The sequence below is a fragment of the Phocoena sinus genome, chromosome 18, assembly GCF_008692025.1.
Source record: "Phocoena sinus isolate mPhoSin1 chromosome 18, mPhoSin1.pri, whole genome shotgun sequence".
In the NCBI taxonomy this organism is placed as follows: domain Eukaryota; kingdom Metazoa; phylum Chordata; class Mammalia; order Artiodactyla; family Phocoenidae; genus Phocoena; species Phocoena sinus.
The window spans coordinates 31,858,388-31,878,103 of record NC_045780.1 but is presented as its reverse complement, the minus strand read 5'-3'; positions in this window follow the sequence as shown (position 1 = coordinate 31,878,103).

Here is a 19,716-nt window from a genome sequence, read left to right as displayed (position 1 = left end):
TCAGCTTCTCCTCCTCCTAAATTTAGTGCTGCTCTATATTTAGATCTGATTGAAAACTTGTGATGGTTGCTATACAATACAAGTTTAGTAGATGTGATTCTTTGGCATCCAAATATACAGAAAAAAAAATAGTGACAAAGAAAATGCTGACATGATAAAAAAAGATTTTTTTACATACTGACAAAATTCATCTGATGTATTTATTGAAATGAATATGCCAGGTATATTCATAGTCAATCAGGAAAGAATGACAAGAAAATACATTTTAAAATAAGTGAAATTGGAGATAATTATTATTATCTCTATTCCTGTGGATAGAGAAAGAAAAATCATAAACTTATAAAGTTATTTTAGACGATACTTGAGTGATTCTCAGAGCCCTATAATCATCATTTACCATAGATACGATATAGCCTTCTGCCTAGTAATTTATGTTTCCTCTAGATTCCTTCAGTCTTTGTTTTCAAAATCTTATAGAATAAATAAATCATTTAGTTCAGGGTACAGTTACATTACTAAAAGAGACAAAAAAGTGTTTCTGCTTTTTTTTTTTTACTGGATTCAATGGAATGTAATTTAAAATAAGCTTTTATATATACTAACTTTTATATGCTGTTAAAATTAGCTTTGGGGACTTCCCTGGTGGCACAGTGGTTGACAGTCTGCCTGCCGATGCGGGGGACACGGGTTTGTGGCCCGGTCCGGGAAGATCCCACATGCCGCGGAGTGGCTGGGCCTGTGAGCCATGGCCTCTGAGCCTGCACGTAAAAAAAAATTAGCTTTGGGACTGCTGTATTCATTTTCTGCAAATAATTTAAAAATAATCAATGACCCTATCAATGCTCATATTTATGTACATATATTAGAATAAAATCCATGTGTACATAGGAGTAAATGATAGATTGGCTAACTAAAACTATATTAGCATGCATCAGTTTAGTCCAAAGGAGACAAAGGAGATTGTGAGTCATGCTGTGGAAAGCAAATATGTGAGACAAGTAGGAATGTCCTGACAAAAATCCGAAAAACTGTTAGGAAAATGGTGGTTGGGAAAACATTAAGAAAATAATGTTTTTTATGTCTGGCTGATGAGCATTTGCAATTTCTGCCAATTAATATAAGATCCAGGCCAATCAATGCACAGGTATCATTGTGTAGACAGATAGACTGAATTTAGAATATACATGATTTGGAAAATGAATAATTTTTCATAGTCTGCTTCTCAGAATGAAAAACAAGGATGTGATTTCTTTCTTTTCTCCATCTTGTGACTAATCTACAATTTCTTAACCTCCTTTCTTCTATCAGACTGAATTATGTTTGACTGGATCATTGCCCATTTTGTGAGGTAATTTCTCCATGTACATTCTGAGGTCTCCTTGGCTTATTCTGGAGAGTGATTTTATTACTTATGGTTGCTATCTGCACTACCTGCATAGAAACCTTTTGTGTCTACTATGCATTTTGACATTTCAACAATACAGCCTATGTTTTTCTTCCTGCTTCCTTCCTTCTTTCTTTCCTTTCTCCCTTCCTCCCTTCCATTCTGTCTCCTCCTACTGCTACTAGTTTGATATAATTGTTCCAGGTATTAACATTAGAATGTTGACTCCCAAAATTAGTTGTCAACAATTTTGAATAAAGTTTTACTATTTTTCTTGGTGACAATTAGCACAATTGCTATATCTTGGTGTTTATAAATCATAAATTCTATACACTATTCTTACTCTACTCATGGCATAGGAAAGGCCTAAGAGTCAGTTTAAAATTCAACTTATTACTACAATCAATGTAGGTACCCATATATTATGACCTGCAAAAGTTATTATTAATGATATAATTAATAAAGGAATTTCAGAGATTAGCTGATATAATCTTCTCTGTCAATAAGTAAAGAATTGGAGGCTCAGAGATTACACAAATAAAACAACTGGAGAGTTTGAAGTCCATAAATAGAACCCAGATCATCATTCTTTTAACTCTATGCTCTTTCATTACAAATAAATTTACTGATATATTTATATTCTTGTTTGGCATACATCATTAGCAGTAATAGCAACCAACATTTGATTGCATATTGGCTGATATAAAGTCATCAGTTTCTGTTGAAATGAATAATAAAAATCTTTCCATGTATCATATTATCGATATATAATTTTGTGGGACAGGTATTATTAATTGAATTTTAGATATTGGAAAGCTAAGACTCTGTGAAAATGAATTGTCCAAGCTTACTTAGCTGCTAAATAGAGAATTCTAATTCTGAATGTGAAGATTTCTGATTCTCCTGAATCATTATACACATTTAACATTTGATCAGAATTTGAAAATATCATATATGTGCTTTCCATAATGTGAAATAAAATGACATTCAAAGTAAATTTCATACTTTAAATTTTATAGTAGCTTATTCAATCTGTGGAAGCTAGTCTGGGATGAGAATATGTGTAGTTTAATACAAAATAATTTATTATATGATGTGGCTTTGGAATTTGGATCAGGTTTTCTATTCTTCTTAGCATTACCATCACAGAAAAACATAAAAGCCTTTATTTAGACACCACCCAGAAGAAATAATGGAAATTAAGGAGAGAGTGGAATCCATTTTATGATTTATTTATTGAAGTCACATTTTGCAAAAGATGAATAATTTTAGGTGAAGAAAGATATAATCAATTGGAACAGTTCTAGACATCAGCATTCAATATTAATATAAGAAATAACATATTAATCACCCTTACATTTACTGCTTAGTCCCATACTAAGTAATTTACAGCAAAGGTTAAAGAGGAAAAATAACTCTAAACTGTGATTGTAATCTACAATAAATACAGAAACACTGAGCAAATATTACATTCTGTCCTTTTCATCCTTTCTTTAGTAGTCTATACTCTCTACAATAGCTAGTTTTGGTGGTATTATTTTTTACATATTATCTAAATCTCTTTTAAATTTTTCCTTGTGACTAATGGTATTTTACACACACACATATATACAGAAAGGACTGATTAAATAAATGATGGTATATTATATGTTGAAAATGTGACGTTTCTATTAAAAAGAACAAGTAAACCTATATAAATGGATAATAGAATGACCTGCAAACCGTATTATTTAAAATAAACTAAGAAGCAATGTAGTTGAATGTGAGAGTGTACAACAGGTGTTAAAATGGCAGGGCCGCAGTTATGCATACATTCTCTATGTATGAGCCCCAAATGTCTCTACAATGATGCTAGGAGACCCATTGTAGTATTTCTCCTGTGGGAGGAAGATGGGGCCAGGATATTAAGACAGAAACTGATTTTTCTTTATACAGTCTTTGTACTGTTTGAATTCTTTAAACCATGTACATATATTACATTTAAAAAATAGCAGGCAGATTGTGTGTTTATGATCCTTATAAAAGCTTTTCTAGTATGTTTTTGTTCAGGTTTATTAAATTTTCTGAGTGTTTTCTGGTATTATAAGTCAGTTGAAAATGCTCTGAGAACAAATCATAAAATTTTTTATCATAAAATTTTTTAAAGTCCTATAATCTAAATTATTTACCATATTTTTATTTGAGCAAGTTTTATAATAGAGTCACATCCATGTGCAATATTATTATAGTAATAAAGATATAATTTTAAAATATAGCTTGTAACAGTCATTTTAATTTTGCCAAAGTTCCTTGTCATTTTTTTCCTTTTCAATCTGGGGCAGGTTTCTCTTAGGATTTAACATAGGAATTTGCATGCCAGTTTCTATTTTGGACATGCATCAGAAGGAAGAGGTTTACGGAAGAAAGAAGAATGTAATAAAGAATTTGAAAACTTAATTTTATTATTCTAATAATTTTTTCATTATCTTAATTATTTATTACTATTTGATTCTGAAGGAACCATGATATGTTCTAAGAGGTAAATAAAAAACATAATTTTAAATTATCTTCATTGAAGAACAAAGCCAAGTAATCCCTGTGTTCCAATGAACATAACCTTACCTGTTATAAGCAGCTTCCCATATGCTGTTTTTAGGGAAGAAATTCTTGGACACTGATAAAGCATTAACTGAATTTGAGATTGCTCCTGACAGAAACTTCTAATATCTGTGTCTGTGTTATGTTAGCTCTCGTTAGCCCTGTGTAAATAATTATATCTATTTCCGACTGCTGTTGTCATAAATTACCACAAACTTACTGACTTAACCAAAACACATTTACTTTCTTACAGTTCTGGAGGTCAGAAGTCTAAAATCAGTCTCACTGGGCTAAAGTCAACACTTTGACAGGGCTGGTTCCTTTTGAAGTTTCTGGAGGGAAAATCCTTTGCTTGCCTTTCTCAGCTTCTACAAGTCACCTGTACTCTCTGGACCCGTTCTCTCATCACTCCAACCTATTTTGTCTGTCTTCACATTTATGACTTTCTCTGTATCTCTCTTATAAGAACACCTGTGATTACACTGGGCCCACTGGAATCATCCAGAATAATCTCCTCACCTCAAAATCATTTAGTCACATCTACAAAGTCCTTTTTGCCACGTAAGGTAACACCTACCAGTTGCGGGGATTAGGAAGTGGACATTATTTTGGGGGTCATCGGTCAGCCTACCACAGTAGCTTATAAACAGGGGTCCTGGAAAATGTCTCAAAATAGGCAGGTACTTAATTTCTCTTCTTCGTGGATAGGAGACATGAGAAACTATATCCCCTAATTTTTTTTTAAATAACTCTGCTATTAGCTCATTCTGCTATTAGCTCATTATGCAATTTTGGCTTTCATTTGAGCAGCTTAGAGGACTTATATCTTGAGAAGGTTGCAATGGATAATAAACTGCTTTATTACCTCCTTAATTCACAACCACCATTTTTATGATAATTTAAAAGCTCATAATCTATTTTTTTATAAATTCCTTTGAGTTTTCAAGAAGGCCCAAATTTAATGCTTCCTGTACCCACCAACTATATTAAGAACCTTGAGACAATGCAGACATATGACCTTTGGAGCCCTTTATGCCTCCAAGTGGCTCCCCATCATGAACATGAACTAATCATCACCCATTCTGTTCTATTGTGTTATCAGAAAGTTCAGAATCAGAAGGAAGAGTTCAGATTTTCTATTATTATGTGTCAAACATAAAATCGATTTTTATGTAACATGTGCTTATAACTTTCTAAATGCTGCTATATATTGATAAGCAATAACAATTTCTCACCTTTCAATAAAACCTAAAGATGATTAAAGAATTTTCATTTTCATATACAGGTCAGTTCAAAGACATCTGTAAAATAGTGTAAACTTCTACATATGTGTTTCTTTTAGACACATGTTTGGGTGTTAATTTGGGGCTAATCTGAAAGTGTATCTTTCTTTTAATGAATAAATTTTTCTCATGTGTGCTTACTGCTGAAACAAATATATTTAAAATTTTCATTAGTTTTTATGAATTCTGATTTTAGTAATTCCTTGATATTTCCTTCATTTTGTTATATAATCTCTGAGTGTCCTATTGTATTATTCTTTTATTTTTTTCTTCTTTTAAATATGGATTGTTATGTTTTTTTCTCCATAGAGTTATGTGTATGCATAACAGATAGTTTATTAATTTTTCTATTAGTGTTAATAGTGTCACGTATAATGTTAAAAATATGCTTGAAACTAATTTTCTCCAGTTTTAATGACAACTTTTAACATGTATATATATGCATATATACAGAGGTGCAAATGTATGTATATATGTATATAGTTATTAAATTAAATTATTGCTAAAACCAAAGAACACAAGTTTAAAAAAACAGAATGCTATGAAAGAAATTTCATATAGAAATTTTGCTTTTGGAAATGTGAAGCAGTGTTAATGCTGCTTCACATTGTAAGACGTGAAGGAGGAAGATTAACAAATATTTACATAACTGTTACCATAAAGTGAAAGTTAAATGTAATTCTATATTTTGTCTTTGATACAAAAAATTTTCCAGTAATTCAGAAAGTTCAGTTTTAATAACTCCAAGGACTACTGACTTGTAATCTTGAGAATATGAATGCTTGTCAAAAGAAATTGTAAGTTTGAATGCTTGTTGAGTAAACCAGCTCTTCATTTCAACGTGTAAACTCTGCTTGTCATTAACCTGCTGACTGTAGATACAGATTTAGTTGTGAAGATGGAGCACAGATTATTGCAGAAAGAAATATATCTGAAATAATTATTCTTTGCAGAATCTATTTTGCAATTAAAAATAAACTTTAGAAAACAATGCAAAAATATCTTTCTTCCATACTACTATAATTCTGTAATAATAACGAAACAATTTTCACACTTATTTTTTGTCCAGAGTCTATCCCCCAGGTCCTATTTCACATATCCTCCAACCACCTCTCCATGTATATGAATGTGATTGCTAGTATTAGTTTTCTACTGTCGCCATAACAAATGAACACAAACTTAGTGTCTTATTAAAGCAACATAAATTTATTACTTTACATTTCTGTAGGCTAGAAATCTAACATTGGTTTCAGTGGGATAAAATCAAGTTGTTGTCAGGGCTGCATTCTTTTCTGGAGGCTTTAGAGGGGAATCTGTTTCCTTGCCTTTTCCAGGTTCTCAGGTCACCCATATCCCTGAGCTCCCACCCCCTTCCTCTGCCCTCAAAGTCAGCATCATTGTATCTCTCTGATTCTTCACAGTTACATCTTACTCTGACCACAGCCCGGAAGGGTGACTTGATTGGACCCACTTGGATAATCCAGGAAAATGGTTCCATCTAAAATTCCTTAACTAAATCACACCTGCCAAGTCTTTTTTTTATTTTTAAATTGGCCCAGCTATTTTTATTTTTATAAATTTATTCATTTATTTTTGGCTGTGTGTGGGCTTTCCCTAGTTGTAGCAAGCAGGGCTACTCTTTGTTGCAGTGCGTGAGCTTCTCATTAAAGTAGTTTTTCTTGTTGCAGAGCCTGAGCTCTAGCATGTGGGCTTCAGTAGTTGTGACATGCAGGCTTAGTTGTTCCATGGCATGTGGGATCTTCCCAGACCAGGGCTCAAACCCATGTCCCCTGCATTGGCAAGTGGATTCTTAACCACTGCACTACTATAGAACTCCACCAAGTCTTCTTTTGTTTGTTTGTTTGTTTTTGGCTGAGTACTTTTAAATCCACCTCCAATTAATGAATTTATTCATTAACAGAAAGGTTAATATGGACAGTTACTTATCATAGGTTATAAAGGCAAATAAGAAAATAAGAAGTGTTCATTGTAATCAGTAGATTTTTACTAGGAAACATTCTTATAAAACATATTGGTTAAAGTTTGATAAATAATGCCTTAACCTCTAAAGAATAAATTCCAAACCTTTTAGTTTGGAGAGCAGAGAAAATCTCTTGATCTAACTACCTCTTTAACATCACTTTGTGCTTGCCCCTGCACCTTATACTCCAGGCTTATGGAACTAGATACAACTCCTCAAATATGCCTCACCTTTGTGGCTGGAGGGAAAGGCTGTGTCAGTTATGTACATGCCCCAACTGATTTCTCCTTCTAATTTAACCTGGTGCATGTAGAGCCACTATATAGGGAAAGAACACCCAGCTGCTATTTATACCATATGACCACTGTATAAAGTTCCAGATATGGGTACCTGTTGAAAGAATGACATGTGAGGTATCCTGGTGTGAAATAATTTAACCTTAGGAGCAATTGTAATGAACAAAGCAATCAGCCTGATTCCTTCTGCAATCAGATTTTGAGAATGCAGTGACAGCCACTCATTTGCAAACATATTACAGCAGATTGCCAATGTAAATCTAAATGTAAAACAAACTGTTCAGCCATGAGTGAGAGATAGAGATAACTGTCAATCTCCAGATAATTCCATTAGTTCCTCATAATTATTGTTATTTTCATTGTTTGAATTTCTGATCACTGATTATCCTACATCAGTGGTTTTCACACTTTTTGTCCTCAGGTTATCTTCATGCTCTTCAGATTACTGAGGATCCCAAAAGGCTTTAGTCATAGGGATTATGTCAATATTTACTGCATTAGAAAATGAAACTGGGAAATATTTGTGTTAATTTTTAAAATGAGATATAATTGACATACTATAAAATTCACCTTCTTAAAAATTATAATTCAATGATTTTTAGTATCTTCACAGGTTGTGAAACCAGCAACAGTACCTAATTCCAGAACATTTTCATCACTTCACAAAGAAACCCTGAGTTCATTAGCATCTCTCATCTGCTTCCCTCTCCTCTCAGCCATTGGCAGCCACAAATCTTTCTGTCTCTATGAATTTGCATATTCTGGACATTTCAAATAAATAGAATCATATTTATTAAAGGTTAATTTATAAATTCATTCTAAAATAAGAACAAAATCTTATAGCATGATACCTATAAGTTTTCCAAAATTTTAACTTTTGCTTGAAATCTCAAATTTTATTATTGAAATAAAACTTGGCTGTAAAATGACAGGCACAAATCATTAATTTTTGAGAAAATGTTTGCCAACATCCTAACCAGGAGTAATGACATAGCTTGTCAATCTGTTGTTCATGTAAGTACAATTGGTGTTTTATTTAAAAATAATAAATAAATAAATACTAACTAGTTCTGCTTTCATTTCAAACAATCTTATGAGTGCTTTATATTCAGATAATTACAGGACCTGAGTATGCAGCAAAAATGCTGTAGAGATGGCCTTCATTTTATCAGCAGGATATTAAAGGGTCACACATTTAAGTTGAGGTTTAATAACATTAATGATTTTTATTACTTTATTTTTTCACTGTGAATGTGTGGCATTGAAGAATATTATGACTGCTAGTACAGTTTGGTGTCACTTCCTTGATTCATGTTAAGGTACCAGCAATTTTACCCATCGTTAGTTTTACACCATCAGCCTACACAGTGAAAGTAACAAATGTCTTGGTGTTGTTACAAAAATAGTTTTTAACACATACCAAACACCTCTCACCCCAAAGAGGGCTTTGAACGTTCCCAAAAGACTATAGACACGCCTAAAAAGCACATTATTTTTACATCAGTGACTCCATTTCTGTTTTGTAAATAGGTTCATTTGCAGTATCTTTTTTAGAGTCGACATATAAGCAATTTCATATATTTGGCTTTCCCTGACTCACTTCAGTACATTATTTTTAAACAAAGAGTATCTAAAGGGAGGAAGAAAGAAGAAGAAAGCTGTGTGGATGAAAGGCTCTTGGTGCTCCAGCCAGGCATCAGGGCTGTGCCTCTGAGGTGAGAGAGCCTCAGTTGAGGACACTGGCCCACAAGAGACCTCCCAACTCTACATAATATCAAATGGTGAAAATCCCCCAGAGATCTCCATCTCAACACCAACACACAGCTTCACTCAATGACCAGCAAGCTACAGTGCTGGAAACCCTATGTCAAACAACTAGCAAGACAGGACACAACACAATCCATTAGCAGAGGGGCTGCCTAAAATCATAATAAGGTCACAGACACCCGAAAATGCATCACCAGACGTGGATTGGCCAACCAGAAAGACAAGATCCAGCCTCATTCACCAGAATACAGGCACTAGTCCCCTCCACCAGGAAGCCTACACAACACACTGAACCAACCTTAGCCACTGTGGACAGACACCAAAAACAATGGGAACAACAAACTTGCAGCCTGTGAAAAGGAGACCCCACACACAGTGAATTAAGCAAAATGAGAAGACAGAAAAACACACAGCAGATGAAGTAGTGAGGCAAAAACCCACCAGACCTAACAAATGAAGAGGAAATAGGCAGTCTACCTGAAAAATAATTCAGAATAATGATAGTAAAGGTGATCCAAAATCTTGGAAATAGAACAGAGAAATACAGGAAAAGTTTAAAAAGGATCTAGAAGAACTAAAGAGAAACAAACAATGATGAACAAAACAATAAATGAAATTAAAAATTCTCTAGAAGGAAACAATACCAGAAAAACTGAGGCAGAAGAACGGATAAGTGACCGGGAAGATAAAATAATGTAAATAACTACCACAAAGCAGCATAAAGAAAAGAAAGAAAAGACGTGAGGACACTCTCAGACCTCTGGGAGACACTAAATGCACCAACATTCAAATTATAGGGGTCCCAGAAGAAGAAGAGAGAAAGAAAGGGACTGAGAAAATATTTGAAGACATTATAGTTGACAAACTTCCCTAATACAGGAAAGGAAATAGTTAATCAAGTAGAGGAGGTGGAGAGAGTCCCATACAGGATAAATTCAAGGAGAAAAACGCCAAGACACATATTAATCAAACTATCAAAAATTAAATACAAAGAAAACATATTAAAAGCAGCAAGGGAAAAACAACAAAAAACACACATGGGAATCCCCATAAGGTTAATAGCTGATCTTTCAGCAGAGACTCTACGAGCCAGATGGGAGTGGCAGGACATATTTAAAGTGATGAAAGGGAAAAAAATCTACAATCATGATTACTCTACCCAGCAAGGATCTCATTCAGATTTGATGGAGAAATTAAATCTTTACAGACAAGCAAAAGCTGAGAGAGTTCAGCACCACCAAACCAGCTTTACAACAAATGCTAAAGGAACTTCTCTAAGCAAGAAACACAAGAGAGAGAAAAGATGTACAATAACAAAGACAAAACATTAAGAAAACGATAATAGGAACATACATATCGATAATTACCTTAATTGTAAATGGATTAAATTCTCCAACCAAAAGACATAGACTGGCTGAATGGATACAAAAACAAGACCCATATATATACTGTCTACAAGAGACACACTTCAGACCTAGGAACACATACAGAGTGAAAGTGAGGGGATGGAAAAAGATATTCCATGCAAATGGAAACCAAAAGAAAGCTGGAGTAGCAATTCTCATATCTACAAAATACACTTTATAATAAAGACTATTACAAGAGACAAAGAAGGACACTACATAATGATCAAGGGATTGATGCAAGAAGAAGATATAACAATTGTAAATATTTATGCACCCAACATAGGAGCACCTCCATACATAAGGCAAATACTAACAGCCATAAAAGGTGAAATCGACAGTAACACAATCATAGTAGGGGACTTTAACACTCCACTTTCACCAATGGAGAGATCATCCAAAATGAAAATAAATAAGAAAACACAAGGTTTAAATGATACATTAGAAAGGATGGACCTAATTGACATTTTTAGGACATTGCATGCAAAAACAACAGAATACACATTCGTCTCAAGTGCTCATGGAGCATTCTCCAGGGTAGGTAATATCTTGGGTCACAAATGAAGCCTTGATAAATTTAAGAAAATTGAAATCATATCAAGTAATTGTTCCCACCATAACGCTATGAGGCTACATATCAATTACAAGAAAAAATCTGTAAAAAATACAAACACATGGAAGCTAAACAACACAGGACTGAATAAGTAAGATATCACTGAAGAAATCAAAGGGGAAATCAAAAAATACCTAGAAACAAATGACAATGAAAACACGATGACCCATTAACTACAGGATGCAACAAAACCAGTTTTAAGAGGGAAGGTGGTAGCAGGACAATCCTACTTTAAGAAACAAGAAACATCTCAAATAAACAACATAACCTTACATCTAGAGCAATTAGAGAAAGAAGAAGAAGAAAAAAACAAAGTTAAAGAAGGAAAGAAATCATAAAGAAAAGATTAGAAATAAATGAAAAGGAAATGAAGGAAATGATAGCATAGATCAATAAAACTAAAAGTTGGTTCTTTGAGAAGATAAACAAAATTGATAAACCATTAGCCAAATTCATCAAGAAAAGAAGGGAGAAGACTCAAATCAATACAATTAGAAATGAAAAAGGAGATGTAACAACTGACACTGCAGAAATACAAAGGATCATGAGAGATTACTACAAGCAACTCTATGCCAATAAAATGGACAATCTGGAAGAAATGGGAAAATTCTTAGAAATGCACAACCTTCTGAGACAAAACCAAGACGAAATAGAAACTATAAACATACAAATCACAAGCACTGAAATTGAAACTGTGATTTACAATCTTCCAACAAACGAAAGCCCAGAACCAGATGGCTTCACAGGCGAATTCTATCAAACATTTAGAGAAGAGCTAACACCTATCCTTCTCAAACTCTTCTAAAATATAGCAGAGGGAAGAACACTCCCAAACTCATTTTACGAGGCCACCATCACCCTGATACCAAAACCAGACAAAGATGTCGCAAAGAAAGAAAACTACAAGCCAATATCAGTGATGAACATAGGTGAAAAAATCCTCAAGAAAATGCTAGCAAACAGCACATTCAAACGATCATACACCATGATCAAGTGGTGTTTATGCCAAGAATGCAAGGATTCTTCAATACACGTAAATCAAACAATGTGATACACCATATTAACACACTGAAGGAGAAAAAACATATGATCATCTCAATCGATGCAGAGAAAGCTATTAACAAAATTCAACACCTAATTATGATAAAAACCCTGCAGAATGTAGGCATGAAGGGAACTTTCCTCAACATAATAAAGGTTATATTTGACAAACCCACAACCAATATCATCTTCAATTGTGAAAAACTGTAACCATTTCCACTAAGATCAGGACCAAGACAAGGCTGCCCAGACTCAACACTATTATTCAACATAGTTTTGGAAGTTTTAGCCACAGCAATTCGAGAAAAAAAGAAATAAAATGAATCCAAATCAGAGAAGAAGAAGTAAAGCTGTAACTGTTTGCAGATGACATGATAGCATACATAGAGAATCCTAAAGATGCTACCAGAAAACTACTAGGCCTAAGTAATGAATTTGGTAAAGTCGCAGGATACAAAATTAATGCACATAAATCTCTAGCATTCTTATACACTAATGATGAAAAATCGAAAGTGAAATTCAGAAGGTCACTCCCATTTATCATTGCAGAAAGAAGAATAAAATATCTAGGGATAAACCTACCTAAGGAGACAAAAGACCTGTATGCAGAAAACTATGACACTGATGAAAGAAATTAAATATGATACAAACACATGGAGAGATGTACAGTGTTCTTGGATTGGAAGAATCAACATTGTGAAAATGACTATACTACCCAAAGAAATCTACAGATTCAATGCAATCCCTATCAAACTACCACTTGCATTTTTCAGAGAACCAGAACAAAAAAATTCACAATTTGAATGGAGACACAAAAGACCCCAAATTGCCAAAGCAAACTTGGGAAAGAAAATGGAGCTGGAGGAATCAGACTCCCTGACTTCAGACTAAACTACAAAGCTTCAGTAATCAGACAGTATGGTACTGGCACAAAAACAGAAATATAGATCAGTGGAACACGTTAGAAAGCCCAGAGATAAACCCACACACATAAGGTCACTTTATCTTTGATAAAGAAGGCAAGAATATACACTGGAGAAAAGACAGCCTCTTCAATAAGTGGTACTGGGGAAATTGGACAGGTACATGTAAATGCATGAAATTAGAACACTCCCTAACACCATACACAAAAATAAACTCAAAATGGATTAAAGACCTAAATATAAAGCCAGACACTATCAAACTCTTAGAGGAAAACATAGGCAGAACACTCTATGACATAAATCACAGCAAGGTCATTTTTGGCCCAGCTCCTAGAGAAATGGAAATAAAACCAAAAATAAACAAATGGGACCTAATGAAATTTAAAACCTTTTGCACAGCAACGGAAATCAGAAACAAGAGGAAAGGACAATCCTCAGAATGGGAGAAAATATTTGCAAATGAAGCAACTGACAAAGGATTAGTCTCCAAAATTTACAAGCAGCTCATGCAGCTCAATATCAGAAAACAAACAATCCAATCAAAAATGGACAGAAGAACTAAATAGGCGTTTCTCCAAAGAAGATATACAGGTTACCAACAAACACATGAAAGAATGCTCAACATTGTTAATCATCAGAGGACTGCAAATCAAAACTACAATGAGATATCATCTCACACCATTCAGAAAGGCCATCATCAAAAAATATACAAACAGTAAATGCTGGAGAGGATGTGGAGAAAAGGGAACCCTCTTGCACTGTTGGTGAGAATGTAAATTGATACAGCCACTATGGTAAACAGTATGGAAGTTCGTTAAAAAACTAAAAATAGAACTACCATTCGACCCAGCAATCCCACTACTGGGCATATTCCCTGAGAAAACCATAATTCAAAAAGAGCCATGTACCAAAATGTTCATTGCATCTCTGTTTATAATAGCCAGGACATGGAAACAACCTAAGTGTCTATCAACAGATGAATGGATAAAGAAGATGTGTTTTTTATATATATATATATATATATATATATATATATATATATATAGGAATACTACTCTGCCTTAAAAAGAAACAAAATTGAGTTATTTGTAGTGAGGTGGATGGACTTAGAGTCTGTCATACAGAGTGAAGTAAGTCAGAAAGGGAAAAACAAATACCATATGCTAACACATATATGGAATCTAAGAAAAAAAAAAAAAGGTCATGAAGAACCTAGGGGTAAGAAGGGAGTAAAGACACAGACCTACTAGAGGATGGACTTGAGGTTATGGGGAGTGGGAAGGGTAAGCTGGGACAAAGTGAGAGAGTGGCATGGACATATACACACTACCAAATGTAAAATAGATAGCTAGTGGGAAGCAGCCGCATAGCACAGGGAGATCAGCTCCGTGGTTTGTGACCACCTAGAGGGGTGGGATAGGGAGTGTGGTAGGGAGGGAGATGCAAAAGGGAAGAGATATGGGAACATATATATAGGTATAACTGATTCACTTCGTTATAAAGCAGAAACTAACACACCATTGTAAAGCAGTTATACTCCAATAAAGATGTCAAAAAAAAAGACTATCTAAATCAAGTCAGTTAAATATCTTACTTGAATGATAATTCCCTAGCTGGAACGTCTTTCTCCAAAGCTTTCTGCAAAATTTCTTTTTATTCAACTCATCAGAAGGCCTAGCTCAAGTGGAATTTGTATGCTGTCAACTTTTTCTATAAGTAGAGTTAATTTTAGGAGTTTACACTATGCATGTTGGAATAGAATTTTAGAATTTTCTTTTTTTTTAATCTCTGATATTTTATTTTATTTTTTATCATCTTTATTAGGTATAATTGCTTTACAATTTTGTGTTATAACAAAGTGAATCAGCTATACGTATACATATATCCCCATATTCCCTCCCTCTTGCATCTCCCACCCACACTCCCTATCCCACCCCTCTAGGTGGTCACAAAGCAACAAGGTGATCTCCCTGTGCTATACAGCTGCTTCCCACTAGCTATCTATTTTACATTTGGTAGTGTATATATGTCAGTGCTACTCTCTCACTTCATCCCAGCTTACCCTTCCTCCTCCCTGTGTCCTCAAGCCCATTATCTATGTCTGCATCTTTATTCCTGTCCTGCCTCTAGGTCCTTCAGAACCTTTTTTTTTTTAGATTCCATATATATGTGATAACATACGGTATTTGTTTTTCTCTTTCTGACTTACTTCACTCTGTATCACAGAATCTAAATCCATCAACCACACCACAAATAACTCAATTTTGTTTCTTTTTATGGCTGAATAATATTCCGTTGTATATATGTGCCACATTTCTTTATACAATCATCAGTCAATGGACACTTAGGTTGTTTCTTTGTCCTCGTTATTGTAAATAGAGCTGAAGTGAACATTGTGCTACATAACCTTTTGAATTATGGTCTTCTCAGGGTATATGCCCAGTAGTGGGATTGCTGGGTCATATGGTAGTTCCATTTTTAGTTTTGTAAAGATACTCCATAGTGTTCTCCATTGTGGCTGTGTCAATTTACATTACCACTAAAAGTGCAAGGGGGTTCCTTTTTCTCCACACCCTAACCAGCATTTATTGTTTGTAGATATTTTTGATTGATGGCCATTCTGACTGGTGTGAAGTGATATCTTATTGTAGCTTTGATTTACATTGCTCTAATGATTAATGATGGTGAGCATCCTTTCATGTGTTTGCTGGCAGTCTGTATGCCTTCTTTGGAGAAATGGCTATTTAGGTCTTCTGCCCATTTCTGGATTTGTTGTTTGTTTTTTTGATATTGAACTGCTTGTATATTTTGGAGATTATCCCTTTGTCCATTGATTCATTTGCAAATATTTTCTCTCATTCTGAGGGTTGTATTTTCGTCTTGTTTATGGTTTCCTTTTCTGTTCAAAAGCTTGTAAGTATAATTAGGTCCCATCTGTTTATTTTTGTTTTTATTTCCATTTCTCTAGGGGGTGAGACAAAAAGGATCTTGCTGTGATTTATGTCATAGTGTGTTCTGCCTATGTTTTCCTGTAAGTGTTTTATAGTGTCTGGCCTTACACTTAGGTCTTTAATCCATTTTGAGTTTATTTTTGTGTATGGTGTTAGGGAGTGTTCTAATTTGATTATTTTACATGTAGCTGTCCAGTTTTCCCAGCACCACTTATGGAAGAAGCTGTCTTTTCCCCATTGTATATTCTTGCCCCCTTTATCAAAGATAAGGTGACCATATATGCATGTGTTTATCCTGTTCCTTTGACCTTCATTTCTGTTTTTGTGCCAGTGCAATGCTGTCTTGATTACTGTAGCTTTGTATTATAGTCTCAAGTCAGGGAGCCTGATTCCTCCAGCTCTGTTTTTCTTTCTCAAGATTGCTTTGGCTATTCAGGGTCTTTTGTGATTGCATACAAATTTTGAAACTTTTTGGTCTAATTCTGTGAATAACGTAATTGGTAGTTTCATAGGGATTGCATTTATGTGTAGATTGCCTTGGGTAGTATAGTCATTTTCAGAATGTTGATTCTTCCAATCCAAGAACATGGTATATCTCTCCATGTTTTTGTATCATCTTTAATTTCTTTCACCAGTGTCTTACACTTTTCTGTATACACATCGTTTGTCTCCTTAGGTAGGTTTATTCCTAGGTATTTTATTCTCTTTGTTGCAATGGGAGTGTTTGGGAGTGTTTCCTTAATTTCTCTTTCAGATTTTTCCTCATTAGCTTATAGGAATGCAAGAGATTTCTGTGCATTAATTTTTTTAACATTTTTTAACATGCTACTTTACCAAATTTATTGATTAACTCTAGTAGTTTTCTTGTAGCATCTTTAGGATTCTCTGTGTATCGTATCATGTCATCTGTAAGCTGTGACAGCTTTATTTCTTCTTTTCCTATTTGGATTCCTTTTATTTCTTTTTCTACTCTGATTGCTGTGGCTAAAACTTCCAAAACTATGTTGAATAATAGTGGTGAGAGTGGGCATCCTTGTCGTTTTCCTGAACTTAGTGGAAATTGTTTCTATTTTTCACCCTTGAGAAAGATGTTGGCTGTGGGTTTGTCATATATAGCTTTTATTATGATGAGGTGAATTCCCCTTATGCCTACTTTCTGGAGGTTTTTTATCATGAATAGGTGTTGAGTTTTGTCAAATGCTTTTTCTGCATCTATTGAGATGATCATATGATTTTTCTCCTTCAATTTGTCAATATGGTATGTCATATTGATTGATTTGTGTATATCGAAGAACTCTGGCATTCCTGGCATAAACCCCGCTTAATCAAGATGCATGATCCTTTTAATGTGCTGTTGGATTCTGTTTGCCAGTATTTTGTTGAGGATTTTTGCATCAATTTTCATCAGTGTTATTGGCTTATTGATTTCTTTTTTTGTGACTTCTTTATCTGGTTTTGGTATCAGGGTGATAGTGGCCTCGTAGAATGAGTTTGCAAGTATTCCTCCCTCTGCTATATTTTGGAAGAGTTTGAGAAGGATAAGTGTTAACTCTTCTCTAAATATTTGATAGAATTCACCTGTGAAGCCATCTGGTCCTAGTCTTTTGTTTGTTGGAAGATTTTTAATCCCAGTCTCAATTTCAGTGCTTGTGATTGGTCTGTTTATAGTTTCTATTTCTTCCTTTTTCAGTCTCATAATGTTTTGCTTTTTCAAGAATTTGTCCATTTCTTCCAGGTTGTCCATTTTATTGGCATCTAGTTTCTTGTAGCATTCTCTCATGATCTTTGGATTTCTGCAGTATCAGTTGTTACTTCTTTTTCATTTCTAATTCTGTTGATTTGAGTCTCTTCCCTCTTTTCCTTAATGAGTCTGGCTAATGGTTTATCAATTTTGTTTATCTTCTCAAAGAACCAGGTTTTAGTTTTATTGATCTTTGCTATTGTGTCCTTCTTTGCTTTTTCATTTATTTCTGATCTGATTTCTATGATTTATTTTCTTCTGCTAACTTTGGGGGACTTTTTGTTCTTCTTTCTATAATTGCTTTAGCTGTAAGGATAGGTTGTTTATTTGAGTTTTTTATTGTTACTTGAGGTAGGATGATATTGCTACACATTTCCTTCTTAGAACTGCTTTTGCTGCATCCTGTAGGTTTTGGTTTTTCGTGTCTCCATTGTCATTTGTTTCTAGGTTGTTTTTTTTTTTTCTTTGATTTTTTCAGTGATCTCCTGGATTTTTAGTAGTGTATTGTTTAGCCTCCATGTGTTTATAGTTTTTACAGTTTTTTTCCTGTAACTGATATCTAGTCTCATAGCATTCTTGTCAGAAAATACACTTGATATAATTTCAATTTTCTTTAATTTACCAAGGCTTGATTTGTGATGCAAGATATGATGTATCTTGGAGAATGTTCCATGAGCACTTGAGTAGAATGTGTCTTCTTTTGTTTCTGGATGGAACATCCTATAAATATCAATTAAGTCCATCCTGTTTAATGTATCATTTAAAGCTTGTGTTTCCTTATTTATTTTCATTTCAGATGATCCTTCCATTGGTGAATGTGGGGTGTTAAAGTCCCCCACTATTATTGTGTTTCTGTCAATTTCCCTTTTATGGCTGTTAGCATTTGCTTTATGTATTGAGGTGCTCCTATGTTGGGTGCTGAAATATTTACAATTGTTATGTCTTCTTCTTGGATCGATCCCCTGATCATTATGTAGTGCCCTTCTTTGTCTCTTGTAACAGTCTTTATTTCAAAGTCTATTTTTTCTGATATGAGAATTGCTACTCCAGCTTTTTTTTTTTTTTTTTTTTATTTTCTTGCGGTACGTGGGCCTCTCACTGTTGTGACCTCTCCCATTGTGGAGCAACAGGCTCCGGACTTGCAGGCTCAGCAACCATAGCTCACGGGCACAGCTGCTCCACAGCATGTGGGATCTTCCCAGACTGGGGCACAAACCCATGTCCCCTGCATCAGCAGGCAGACTCTCAACCACTGCACCATCCGGGAAGCCCTCCAGCTTTCTTTTGATTTCCATTTGCATGGAAAACTTTTTCCATGCCCTCACTTTCACTCTGTATGTGTCCCTGGGTCTGAAGTGGGTCTCTTGTAGACAGTATATATATGGGTCTTGTTTCTGTATCCATTCAGCCAGTCTATGTCTTTTGGTTGGATAATTTAATCCATTTACATTTAAGGTAATTATCGATATGTATGTTCCTATTATCGTTTTCTTAATGTTTTGTCTTTGTTATTGTACATCTTTTCTCTCTCTTGTGTTTCTTGCTTAGAGAAGTTCCTTTAGCATTTGTTGTAAAGCTGGTTTGGTGGTGTTGAATTCTCTTAGCTTTTGCTTGTCTATAAAGGTTTTAACTTCTCTCTCGAATCTGAAAGATATCCTTGTTCGTAGCGTAATCTTGATTGTTGTTTTTTTCCCTTTCATCACTTTAAATATGTTCTGCCACTCCCTCTGGCTTGCAGAGTTTCTGCTGAAAGATC